Source organism: Notothenia rossii (assembly GCF_949606895.1).
Source record: "Notothenia rossii genome assembly, chromosome: 1".
NCBI lineage: Eukaryota > Metazoa > Chordata > Actinopteri > Perciformes > Nototheniidae > Notothenia > Notothenia rossii.
The window spans coordinates 47,521,110-47,534,913 of NC_136912.1; the positions used below are offsets into that span (position 1 = coordinate 47,521,110).

The 13,804-nt window shown below is 46.0% G+C and overlaps 1 protein-coding gene across 1 annotated transcript in view; it reads right to left on the minus strand.

The window, feature by feature from the left end:
* The window catches only part of dctd (dCMP deaminase), a 90,927-nt gene that overhangs the window by 20,492 nt on the left and 56,631 nt on the right, over positions 1 to 13,804 (minus strand). The gene's annotated exons all lie outside the window — the stretch shown is intronic.

Here is a 13,804-nt window from a genome sequence, read left to right on the forward strand (position 1 = left end):
CAAGGAAGAACGGCTGTCCACAGGCTGTTCCAACTTTAACAACTGTATTAACTTCCAGGGTAGTGAATTGAACATGCAATTGTAATTGGGTGTGTGGTATATTTTCATGCACGGACACGCATGTTCCACAACACACAAACTGAACAACACTCAATTTTTCGATCGCTACCAGCGTCCTTGCGATCTTGTTATAACAACAAGTGCACGTTACTGATGCAATATAGTTGAGACCATTCGGTCTTATTCTAGAGGGGTGCAAGGAATAGTCCAAGTAGTGGGGGAGTTTTATACAATATGTTTAAAACATAAAAATAAAAAGGTTTAAAAAAGTTATTGTTTAATGTTTTAAGGAGGTGACGCTACTCAGCCAATCAAATCGGTGCAGTCAGCACGATAGATTCAAACACACACACACAGAGACGAGACAAGAGGAGAGAAACAGTCTGAGTAATTTCAAATGGCGGAAGGTAGACAGCGAAAACAGAGCATTTAATTACATTTTCTCTTACTGGACCTCTTTGAAATGCAATTGAATACCCCTGCATTATAGCAACAACAACAACAATAATAATAATAATAACAGCAATAATAATTGGGAGGGGGGGCGCGGCTGTTCTTATGTTCTCTGAGGGGAGGCTCACCTACCCACACTTTGAAAACCCCTGCTTTAGACAATAAGAAACATAAAGTTGACTGTTGTGTTGCTCAGTTTTTTTAGATTGTCAATACTATTACTGTATAACTAATATATCAGGTTGGAGTAGGCGGGAGTTGAACTCTGACGTCAGTGTCGAGCCGTTAGTGGCCGACTCTGCCTACTAAGCAAGCCCCCAGGAAGTGCGCCGGACTCAGATGAAATTTTCGTGGTGGCCAAACGGCGGCACTACACTTCCGTTTGGTTGCCAGGCCCGGAAACACTTTTTCCCATTGACTTACATGTGGAAAGAGTGGTCTGTAAATCGTTGGATAATTTTTTAAAAACTAAATAAACTACCCAGTATGAATACTTGTATAGCCCTTATTAAAAACATTCGTTCCTCAAGTTGTAATAATGTGCTAATAACGTTATTCTGATAGTTATTTCCCTCTGTATTATGAATGCGCATCCAACCCACGGGACCGCGCCGCCCGGCACATTCATGTTGCGTGTCCCGACCAATCAGAGCACACTGTGCTCACAGGGAGGGTGGGACAGACAGGTCTCCGTTGGTTTGGTGTCCTCTGCTTAATACTTTTAAATAAAACTAAAAGCACATTTTCCGCTCGTGAGTAGCTTGTTTCGCGCGCTAGAATATTGAACCAAATCTGACTCCATAGATCTGGGTCAATATTAGAATGCGCAAAACCAGCTACTCACGAGCGGAAAATGTGCTTTTACACTGCGCGCCGTGAAAAGTTTCTCACACTTTGGGGCGGAGCCACTGGACTTTGATTGACAGCTGCCAGGAAGCCCAGAGTTGCCAGGTTTGATTAAAAAAAATGACACATTAATTCTAGGAGTGCAATGCTTTTACAAACACTATAGTAATAATATGCATTCATTTTGACAATATCATACTATTACTATAGGAGTGCTCTATAGTGTGTTCAAAAAACAACTACAGAAACACTATATATTATACTATGGTAGTACTATTTAAAATAATATAGTCTTAACATGGAAACACCAAAAGAAAAACATAGTAGTACTTTTATAAACACTATAGTAATAATATGCATTCACTATGACAATATCATGATATTACTAGGAGTGTTCTATAGTGTGTTTAAAAAACAACTATGAAAAACTATATATATTATACTATAGTTATACTATTTAAAAAAATATAGGAATACTACAAAGATCTAGATACATAGTATTACTATTGAAATATTAGAGGGCTACTATAGCTAAAAAAATGGCACTACAGAAAAAACTATATTAATACGATAGCAGGTGAAAAATACTACAGGACACAAACTGACTATAGGACACTATACAACTCTTATAGTATACTATAGTAATACTATAGTTCATTTATAGTTAATTTCGTAAGAGGTGCGTACAGCAGACAGTAGCTAGCAGTTTTCGACAGATACAGCCCACTCAAAAATATATTGTTTTATATAAAATTAATTAATATATATATATTAGCTCTACACTTTACGAATATAATGTTTTGTTATGGACATCTTTACCATTCAATCTCGTCCAACTGATATTGCTGCTGTCACTCCTCGGTTCTTGGTAGTTCAGGCATTTATCAAACCTGGCAAATCCAGGTTTCCTGGCAGCTGTCAATCAAAGTCCAGTGGCTCCGCCCCAAAGTGTCAGAAACTTTTCACGCGCGCGCAGACAGATTCCGGCCCAATCCCAAACCACTCCCTCGACCCTACCCCTCCGTGACGGAGTGATATGGAGCCAGATTTGGGTCAATATTCTAGCGCGCAAAACAAGCTACTCACGAGCGGAAAATGTGCTTTTACACGCGCATGAAATGACCCTCGCGCGCAGATTAAACCCCCGCGAGCAGAGACATAAAATTCTAGGAGTGTAACAATATATTAATAATATGCATTCATTATGACAATATCATACTATTACTATAGGAGTGTTCTATAGTGTGTTAAAAAAACAACTAAAGAAACACTATATATTATACTATAGTAGTACTATTTAAAATAATATAGTCTTAATACGGAAACACCAAAAAATAACCTATAGTAATACTTTTACAAACACTATAGTAATAATATCCATTCACTATGAAAATATCATGATATTACTAGGAGTGTTCTATAGTGTGTTTAAAAAACAACTATGAAACACTACAGTATATATATTATACTATAGTTATACTATTTAAAATAATATAGGTCATACTACAAAGATCTAGATACATAGTATTACTATTGAAATATTATAGGGCTACTATAGTTAATAAAATGACACTACAGAAAAAACTATAGTAATATGATAGCAGGTGAAAAATACTACAGAACACTACAAACTTACTCTAAGGCAAGGCAAGGCAAGGCAAGGCAAGGCAAGGCAAGGCAAGGCAAGGCAAGGCAAGTTTATTTATATAGCACTTTTCAACACAAGGCAATTCAAAGTGCTTTACAAAAAAGGAAAGACATTAAGAAAATGGCATTTAAAATCAGTCATTAAAAAGAAAAGATAACAAAATAAACATTAAAAGAAAAAAAACATGGATAAAAGTTACAGTGCAGTTTAAGATGTGAATAGTTCAATTAAAAGCAGCGACAAAAAGAAAAGTCTTCAGCCTGGATTTAAAAGTAGTAAGAGTTGCAGCGGACCTGCAGGTTTCTGGGAGTTTGTTCCAGATATTTGGAGCATAATAACTGTACGCTGCTTTACCATGTTTAGTTCTGGCTCTGGGGACAGAAAGCTGACCAGTCCCTGAAGACCTGAGAGATCTGGATGGTTCATAATTTAGCAGGAGGTCAGAAATGTAAAGAGACTATACAGCTATTATAGTATACTATAGTAATACTATAGTTCATTTATAGTTCATTTCGTAAGGGAGGTGCATACAGCAGACAGTAGCTAGCAGTTTTCGACAGATACAGCCCACTAAAAAATATATTGATTTATATAAAATTAATTAATATATATATATATATATATATATATATATATATATATATTAGCTGTACACTTTACGAATATAATGGTTTTTTATAGACATCTTTACCATTCAATCTCGTCCAACTGATCTTCCTGCTGTCACTCCTCGGCTCTTGGTAGTTCAGGCATTTATCAAACCTGGCAACTCCAGGTTTCCTGGCAGCTGGCAATCAAAGTCCAGTGGATACGCCCCAAAGTGTCAGAAACTTTTCACGCACGCAGACAGACTCCACGAGCGAGTGAGGCTGACACTCCCGCGACCGAGCAAGAGGGCTGTCTCTGCTCGCGGGGTTTAATCTGCGCGCAAGGTTCATTTCATGCACGTGTAAAAGTACCTTTTCCGCTCGTGAGTAGCTTGTTTTGCGCGCTAGAATATTGACCCAAATCTGACTCCATAGAGTGAAGTCCATCTGTAGCCACTAGGGGTGGGCGATACCACAAAATCTGGATTCGATCCGATACCAAGTATTTCAGGGCCAGTATCGCCTATACCGATACCGATACTTTTTTAAATGAAAAGCGTCTAATGTACTTTCATATAGGGGAGAGCTGCATGACATGATTTTTGAGCTGAAAGCATCATAAATAGACTAAATCTGAATTAATTTTCATGAATAAAGACAGGACAGTTTTACGAATAAACTTTTTACTTTTGCAAATTTAAAGTGCAAACATGAAATATAACATTACAAAGTGGCCAGAGTAGCGAGCTGTCTTCTTGCACACATCACAGTTCACTAAGTTTGAATTGCCAGTTGTGAAATTGCTCCACACAACGCTGCTCTTTCTCTCAGCCATCATGCGCGTGTGTGTGTTGCACTCGCGAGTCGCTAGCTGCTGCTGTCCTGCCCTGCTGGCTGCTGTCAGTCAGTTTGATAATCAGCGTTCAGGCAGGGAGCGCGCTGCACGTGCGCGAGCCTCGAGGAGAGGAGGACAGCAGTGGAGAGAGAAGAAAAGAGCATATACTTGTGTTTGTCTGCACATAGTTTTTTGAAGAAATTGACGAGTAGAGGAGACGGGAAAAAAAGTATAAAAGTTTAGATCCTATTGGCTCTAGTATCGATATTTTGAAACGTAACGTAATATCGGAAGTATCGATATTTTGGGATCAATCCGCACACCCCTAGTAGCCACACTCGCAGCTCAACGAGGCTCCCTCCTGTCAGATGGAGGGAGTAAATACAGCAGCAAGGTTTGGGACGGCCCCTCCTCTCTCCGGCAGAAACAGGAAATGCCGTAACTGTATGTAACAACGGTTTCAAATCAGCATCTCTTGGACAAAAAATGTAAATTAATAACTCAAATAATACTCCAAACATCTTTAATTGTGTTACTTTTGTTAGGCGGAGTGCGTTGCGGTGGAGATTTAATAGAACTCAGTAGTAGACAGCTTTCTTTAGCCTTCATTAGGCATATTTATTTATATTGTGGTAGGAGAGATGCGGTTGTGCTGCCACTCTGTTCTCGATCCAAACAACATCTGAACGGATAAGGTAGAGGCCACAGGTAGTGCAAGGACGCACTGCAGACAACATTGCCCTCTGTGAAGAAACACACTCCTCAATGTCAGTTTCGGTAATTTATTGACAAGAATGACGACACCCTGAAACAGAGTAATGCAGCAAGATAAGCTGACAAAGTATTACCTCCATGCATGTCATCAACACAAATATATACCACGACACAGAGTATAGTAGTATAATAGTATAATATATATATATAGCATAATATATCGTATAATATAATAGTGGAAACAGTCTTACATGAATGAGTGGACGAACATCTCAACTCGAGGCGGAGTGAATGAACAACGTTTGAACTAAAATGGCCGCTCGGCACTACCGGGTCAGAGCACGGCATAACCGGGCAGCGACAGCAGTGACGCTGCCCTCTAGTGGCCTGCGATAAACTCTTCATCCCCCCCAGACCGGAAAGCTATGGGCCGGAATGGGTTAATGTTCTAACGGAAGACATACGGTGTCTGACGTGCCATAAGCGGAGGAAGTCCTCAGTGTGGCTCGCCTTGAATTCCGGGCCACCGTCGCTCGAGAGCTCCTCCGGTACGCCGAAGGTGGCGAAGAACGACTGGAGGTGTTGGACCAGGCCAGCTGAGCCCGCCAGGGCAGTACCCGCCGTAGAGCTCAGGACCTCTACCCAACCCGAGAGCCGATCCCCGACAACTAGGTAGTGGCGGCCCCCATAGTCGAAGAAGTCAGCAAAAACCGCCTCGAATGGCGTGGACGGGGGTGAGGACGGCCGGGGGGGTGTAGCCGCCTGTGACGGGGCATTGCGGTTGCAGTCTGCACATCCGTCCCTGGTGGCCTGAATGTCCCCGGACATCCCGGGCCAGTGAACTATGGCTCGGGCATGCCGCCCCATAGCTGAGGTCCCCTGGTGAGCGGCATGGAGATGCCGAAGGACTCTCCCACGGAGGGACGGGGGGACCATGACGCGGTCCCGATAGAGCAGGACGCCGTCCTGTGCGTAGACGGACTCACAGACTGATGACAGACTCGCCAGGGCAGGGTCGTTAACGTCAATCCCACCCTCCTGCTCGATGAGTTGGAGGAGGTGACCGAGGCATCCATCAGCCGCTGTCTCCCGTGCGAGGAGGGGCCAAGAGACGGCTCCGAGCTCCCATGCGTCGTCGCGGATGGAGGCCATGAGTGCTGACTTCCACGGCGTCAGGCCCGCTCGGCAGCCCCAATGAGAGGCCATTCGCTGAGCCCGAGGGGGAAGGATGCCTCGACGTGGCATCAGCGGCATAGTTGCTCTTGCCAGGCAGATGCACAATGTCGAAGCGCCATGGGAGGGAGCGCTGCTTGAGTCTAAACAGACGCGAGTTTGTGATCTCATCCAGCATACGGTCACCAAAGATCTTCACGAACGGCTTATGGTCGGTGACCACGACGAGGTTGTCGGACCCCTGCGTGAAGTACCGCGTCTGCTCCAGACCCAGGCCACAGCTAGGGCCTCTCCCTCGACGGCCGCATAGCGCTGCTCCGCAGGCGACAGGAAACGCGAACCCGCGAGGGTGATCCTCCACCCTCCTGGACAGCAGTCCGGTATGCCCGAGGCACAGTGACAATGTTGCTGGAGCAGGAAGTAGCCAATGCCACGCATGGACCAGTCAGGGCGGAGGCAGGTACGCTTCTGCATGTCGTAGATCTCCACGCCCTCGCGGATGGCCTCCATTATGGCTTGCTTGGATGTCTGGAAGGCCTCCTCCAGAACGGGGGACCATAGGAACACACAGCGTGGGCTGAGGAACGGCTTAAATGGAGCCATCGTGTCGCGCAACTGGGCGTAGTTAGCCACCTGGTTGACAAGGCCGAACCAACTCCTGATGTCCGTCGTGGAGCCTGGGGTGGGGAAGTCCCGGATGGCATCCAAGTATTTTGGGAGCAGTTCGATGTTAGATTCCGACACCCTGAAGCCAGCGAAGTCGACGCACCTCTCCGCGAACTGAAGCTTGTCCGGATTCAACACGATGCCCGACCGGCCGACACGCATCAGGAAGTCGATGGTCCTCCACCAGTGTTGCTCCAGGTCTGTGTCATAGTGGATGGTGTCATCCACACAACGTTCCTTGCGTTCATAGTCCGAAAGGATGGTGTCAAACCGACGGTTGTAGCCATCCCCTGACGACAGGAAACCCTGTGGTGCCCTGGTGTAGCGCCAACGGCCGAAGGGTGTGATGAAGGTAGTGAGGTGGCGATCCGACTCACGCAGGGGGACACTGTGGTAGCCGTTCCAGGCGTCCGTGACGGTCTTCCAGGTGCCCTTCGGGACGCGGCGTGCAAGGTGGAACGGGGAATCAGTGGCGAAGTTCTCGCGTTGGCAGAACTTGTTGAGGGGGGAGAGGTCCATGGTCCTGCGGGGGGAACCGTCGTGCTTCCGAGTGACTACCATACGATGGCACCATGCCACCGGCTCGCCGTATGGCACGCGTTCAATGACCCCAAGGGCTTCGTCCCGCAAGAGGTCATCGTGGACCCTCCACTGCCAGTGTAGAGGCACTGTAGCCGCGGTGTGGCATGCCTTAGGCGTAGCTGCGGGGTCCACGTGCATCTCGATAGGTGGCCCCTCCATGCATGGTAGTGCCCGATGGGGGCAAGTATTGAATGTCGACGAGGCATATCTCCCGAGTAGCCAACCTTTCATCCGGTTATTTTTCTCTGGCGTACAAGGGAACGGCAGCGCCGGGGGGACCGTGCGCTGAGGGCATGAGCACTGGGCGTCCCGGGGGTCACCTGGCCCCACGCAGCCGCCGTTGGTTATCCTCGTCGCATTGACGGACAGGGGCTGGACTGGCGTGTCAGCCGTGTCAGGGCTACGCCTGTCCTTGGGCCCCCCTGCAACGTCGTCCGACGGGAAGTTCACGGGCAAGAGGCCGAGGTTGAGCACCGACTCGTAGGAGAGTTACATGGCCCGGACTGAGCTGTTTACGTATACCATGGAACGGCAGGATGTAAAACGCCCCCCCCCAGCCCAGGACACAATGAGCAAGGGCGCACATAATGGTAAAAAATGTAACACCCCCACTCGATCCTAGCTTATTGTGGTAAATTTTCATAAGAGAATACAAACAAAACAAATATTCTCCCCATTTGGCCTTCAATACAAAATAAACAACAAAAATACAATGGCACATATATGCTTTTCTTGCACTTTAAGTGCCAAACAAATAGTGGCTGGTTTTGTCATTAAATCGCTAACAATGTTGTCAGTAGGACAATATTCCAAAGATATCCTCCCACTGTTCACAGTTTCTCGGATAAAGTGATATTTAATATCGATATGTTTGCACCGCTGCCGATTCACTGGATTTCTGGCAAGTGCAATAGCTCCTTGGTTGTTATCATAAACCTTGGTTTGCCCATATTGATACTCATCAATACCCTTGAGTAGCTGTTGTAAATACATACACTCCTGTGTGGCTGACGCTAAGGCCATGTATTCTGCCTCGCAGGTAGACAGTGCAACTGTTGGTTGTTTTCTACTCTTCCATGAAATGAGAGAGCTTCTCTCACTCAGATTGGCACAGTACCCTGTGGTGCTACGTCTGTCTCTAACCTCTGAGGCCCAGTCTGCATCACTATGGACTATTAGGCCCAGTTTACCTGCGTCATCCTTTTTAAAGCATAATCCACGGTCTGTTGTACCTTTACCCTTACCCTTTTTTGTTTCTGTTTTTGTTTCTGTTTTTGTTCTTGTTTTGTTTGTCGACCTTACTCGTAATGTAAAGCGTCTTTGGGTCTGGAAAAGCGCTATATAAATCCCATTTATTATTATTATTATTAAGATACCTGAACACATGCTTCACAGTGCTCCAATGCTCTTCACTTGGTTCAGCAAAATGCTCGGAAAGTTTACTGACCACAAAACTTAAATCTGGTCTAGTGCATGCAGCCAAATAGATCAGACTTCCTCATAGCCGTGGGAACATGTTTCAAATGGGGGGTGCTGTGGGGATGACACAATATAAAGGGGGGGGGGGGGGAGGGCAACAACAGCGACTGGGTACTTCCTCCGAAGCCAAACTTTAATAATAAAATAGCGACTACAGACACAGGATGATTGGATACACAAACTGTAACTCCCTCCCAAGTACGGGCAAGCACAATGCCACAAAAATAATAAACGCATCGACCACTGACATATTGCAAACTGACATATTGCAAAACTGACATATTGCAAAACAACCACTGACACAGGAAAAACGACGGCATCAGATCTATCTTAAAACTAAAAATAGCAATAGTAGGCCTCGGGACTGTACATGGTGTTCGTGCATGAAAAAAATGTCTTACCTTATGCTAATACTCCGAAGGTGTTCTTGCGCTCGGGATTCATACTGAGGAAACTTTTCATCATGTCCTGTATATCCATTTGTTCAACGATGTCTCCGTGCACATGCATGAGTGTAAGGTGTGTAAGTCTTTTCTGGGACATGCTGCTCCTCAGCCAGGTTTTAAGGCGTCTGAGTGTGGAGAAACTTCGCTCCGAGGATGCAACTGATATAGGAAGGCACATGCAGAGTTTCATTAGCCTCTCTGCTTCTCCAAAAAGAGATCTTGTCTGAGGATGAAGTTCTGACAGACCTGATGCAACCTCTTGTACTGTCTTGTGAACAGTCTCTTTAAAGGCACTTCCCAACATCTGGAGCTGCAGTTGCAGTCGGCCTAGGTCAAACCCCGTGGGTAATTTCAAAGCCTCTGTGTCCAGTACCGCAACCGGCTTTCCGTTTGCTGCGTCAATTGCGATCTTCTCCCTGAATGCCGCTACTCTCATCCCATCCTGGTCGAATCTCCTGCTGAGCTCAGAGTGAACCAGATCCACAGCCTCGTAAAATTCAGTCCTCCATCTGACATCATACGTTGCCTGTTGCAGAGATTCAGCCTCTCTGGTTTGACGATACCGGGCAGGTGTTTTGCTTACCCTCACCCTGTATTCATTTTCATCAGGCATCTTTAGGCCGTACCGGGTAGCACTCTCTTTCACTTCGTTGATCATACCGGCCACACCATCAACTCGCAGGGCACTAACGCGGTCCATCAAAAGGTTAACACACTCAATGGCACCGAGTGCACTTGCCTTTTTGCTCTGCAGGGTTTTCGCGACAGCCTCACAAGGGCCAAATAGTGCTTCACATGCGCGGAGGCTGAAAAGAGTTTTGCCTTTGAGGGCCTGTTTGTGAAGCCCGGCAACTTTGGCCCTGGTATCCCCTCTCACACTTCTGTCCTCCTTCAAACTCTCCAGTGTTGCCAGTAAGACAGAGTATGATGCGCAACAGCGTTGAATTGCTTTGGTGCACACACACCATCGCGTTGGGCATAGACCCAGAATGTTAACAATGACGTCTTCACAGCCAAATAGTGATTCAAACAATTGCTTGCGTTTCGCCGACTCTTTGATAATCACAGCAACACTCTGCACAAAATTGAGTCCTTCTGCAATCAGGTTTACCTCACGTGCAACTTCCTGGAGTACAAGATCCAGGGCGTGATTGCAACAGTGTACATACAGTGAGTGTGGGCTCGCTTCTTTCAGCCGGGCCTGAACACCGGACAAACGGCCTGACATATTGGCGGCACCATCAAAGCAATACCCCTGTAGATGAGCAATAGGAATGTTCAGTCTCAGTAGAATGTCTTTCAAACAGGTAAAAAGTGTCATTGCTGTAGTGTCTGGGCAGTTGTAAAATCTTAAAAAGTCACAGTGTGTCTCCAGATCCTTGTCCACATACTGAAGGCAGCAGGAAAACTGCTCGTCAGTGCTGATATCGGTTGTACCATCAGCTGTTAGTCCGTAAAATTCACTGACAGACGCACGGGAAACTATTGTCCTTTGAACAGAATGCGCAAATTGGGAGATAATCTCATTTTGTATGGTGTTGCTGACCCAGTTGTCCCGCCTCATAACGCATTCTCTTTCCTTGGGTAAATTATATGTCCTTTCCAACATCAACTCGTAGAGAATGCCGTCGCGCATTGTGTCTCCTCTAAATGGCAATCCCTTTCTTCCAAGAAAGGAAATCGAACGGAACAAAATCTCCAGGACATTTCTTGCCGTCTGTTGTCTTTTAACTACACCATCTGAAAGGAGTGCAGTTATTGGAGTTTACTGTAATCCAGAAAGTTTCCTGATTGCCTCTGTGTGTATAGGCGATTTCTCGTGCAAACTGAATTTAGCAGTTGCTTTTTGCCAGTTGGAAAATCCCCTCCCCACAAAAAACTTATCACCATGGTCTGACTCTGAAGATATTCGTTTTTTCTGCACAGCCTGGAGGCATGCAAAACAAAAAACGCTATCAGTCTCTATACTGTAGGTAAGCCATCTCCACTTATCAAACCAGCCGGGTTGAAAAGAACGGGAAAAGTTTTCCTTTCTGAAATGCCTACCAGGGAAAACGTGGTTACGAGGCTGGCACGACGGATGAAGTCAGATTGTCAGATTAAAGAGTGGCTAAACGCTACAGGAAAAAAGAGTGGAGGCTTAGTGGGCATCGCCAGGATAGCAACATCCCTCAGTAGATGGACATTGTCATATAATCTGAGAACAGTCATAGCTTCTCAGACAAAAGCAATGCTGAGACTGACAACAGATGATGAAGACGATGAGTACAGACACACTGAGTGCACAGAGAGTAGAATGGAGAGAGACGACAGGGATGAAAGGAAAATATGTGTATCATTGAAAGAGCACTGTGTGTTTCAAGATGGTGGGGACACACTCAAGAACATAATCAACAAGGACGTGGTCACACCGGAGAGTCAAGAATCTCTGCTTGGTGCAGAACACCTTGGACAGGCACAAATGAAAGTGTTTGTGGACAAACGTCTGTGTGAACCTCAGCTAGTGACCAGCACTTGGGACTGAAGTCACCCATTTGAAAGAACAAAGCCAAGACATGTGCGTCTTTGTATGAAGTCGTGCAACTTTCCAAGAACAAGCAAAACACCATCAAAGTGCACAGCTTACAGAGCAGGTCGTAAGGTAGACCTGGAAAATGTCCTCCAGCCTGAACTCATGCCCATCCCGCCATCTCTGGCCGCAACTAACAGCAGTCTACATTCCACCAACAAGTCTGTTTTAGCAAATATACTGACAAAACATGTCCAAAAGCCTGCAGATGTGCCCCTTCAGGAACCCAGCTGCCTGGCTATTGATGGCCAAGCACTTGTAATGGCACTTGGGAAGCCGCCTGACACTACAACATTTGGTGACTATGCCAACAAGTTTGCTGAGACGGTGTTGAAGATGGGAGAGAAGTACCAGAGGGTTGATGTAGTCTTCGACAGGTACCATGACAAATCCATCAAAACGGGCACAAGGAGGAAACGTAAACAGCGTCACCGACCAGTACGCAGAGAAATCGTTAATGACTCTCTTCCACTTCCAGCATCTCATAAGGTGTGAGCATCTCATAAGGTGTTTTCTTTGTGCGATTACTGTAACAGCTGTTTCTTACATAGGCTGCCGTCTGTACAGCATAATTCCACAGTGTGTCTGGCAACTTACTGTCTAACAGCATACACCTGCCCATTTCATAGAGGGTTCGCCAACCTCTCTCTGCTGTGCCGTTTTGGTGAGGTGAATAGGGTGCAGATGTCTCATGTCTAATCCTATTTTTGGTTAACAGTGATTTGAATTCTCTATTAGTAAATTCGCCACCGTTGTCTGAACCTAAACATTTTACTTTTCCATAAGGTGCTGAGTCTGCCAAGAACCTCTCTGTGGAATGTATTGCATCACTTTTGGATTTGAGAAAATAAACAGTTATGGCACCCGAATAGTCGTCTGTAAAAGACTGTGCATATTTGTGCCCTTCTAAGCTTGGGGTTCTCATGGGACCGGCTAAATCAGTGTGGAGCAGCTGTAAAAGTTCTGTAGCCTTTCTGTCTGGCTCCCTATTCCTTGTCTGGGTGAATTTTCCTTTTGTACAAATTTCACACAGCTGTGCTGGCCTGACTGCACTGCCTCTTATGTCCATGCCTTTTACCACACCCAGTAACTTTTGTACATCCTCATAATTGCAATGTCCCAAAATGTCATGCCAAGTTTGCATGTCGTGGCACACATTACATTTATCAACATTTTTCTGAACAGTTGGCAAGTAAAACAGATTACCACTTTCATGGAAGTCAAACCGGTTGTTTCCACTCTTGGTAATCATGTGGCTGTCCCCCTTCTGGAAAGTGACTGTCGCTCCTCCATTTGTTGCTCTTGCCACTGAGAAGATATCGTGTGGATACGTCGGCATATACAGTGCCTCATGCAGCTGTGCTCTTTGCTGACGTCCATCGTTGTCTAGCAGGTAGATCAGCGCCGTCCCTCTGCGTTGCGCCATCCCGCTGCATTTGGTCCCATCAGCCAGCTCGATTGAATGGGTGTCGGGCTGGAATGTGTTGTCAAAGCTCTTGAACTTGGCGATATCGTTCACTATGTGGGATGTCGCTCCGGCGTCCACCATGATGCCTTTCTTCTTTACGTTGGCTGATGGCCTCTCGCTGTTTGCCTGCTTGGCCATGAAGCAATGATCCTCGTCGCCGTTGTCCTCCTCTTCTTCCTCTGCAACCTTCCTGGCTCCGTCTTGTTTTCCCTTTTTCCTGCACAGGGACTCTGTGTGTGTGTTGCTCTTGCAGTGACTGCACCACACTTTCTGGGTGC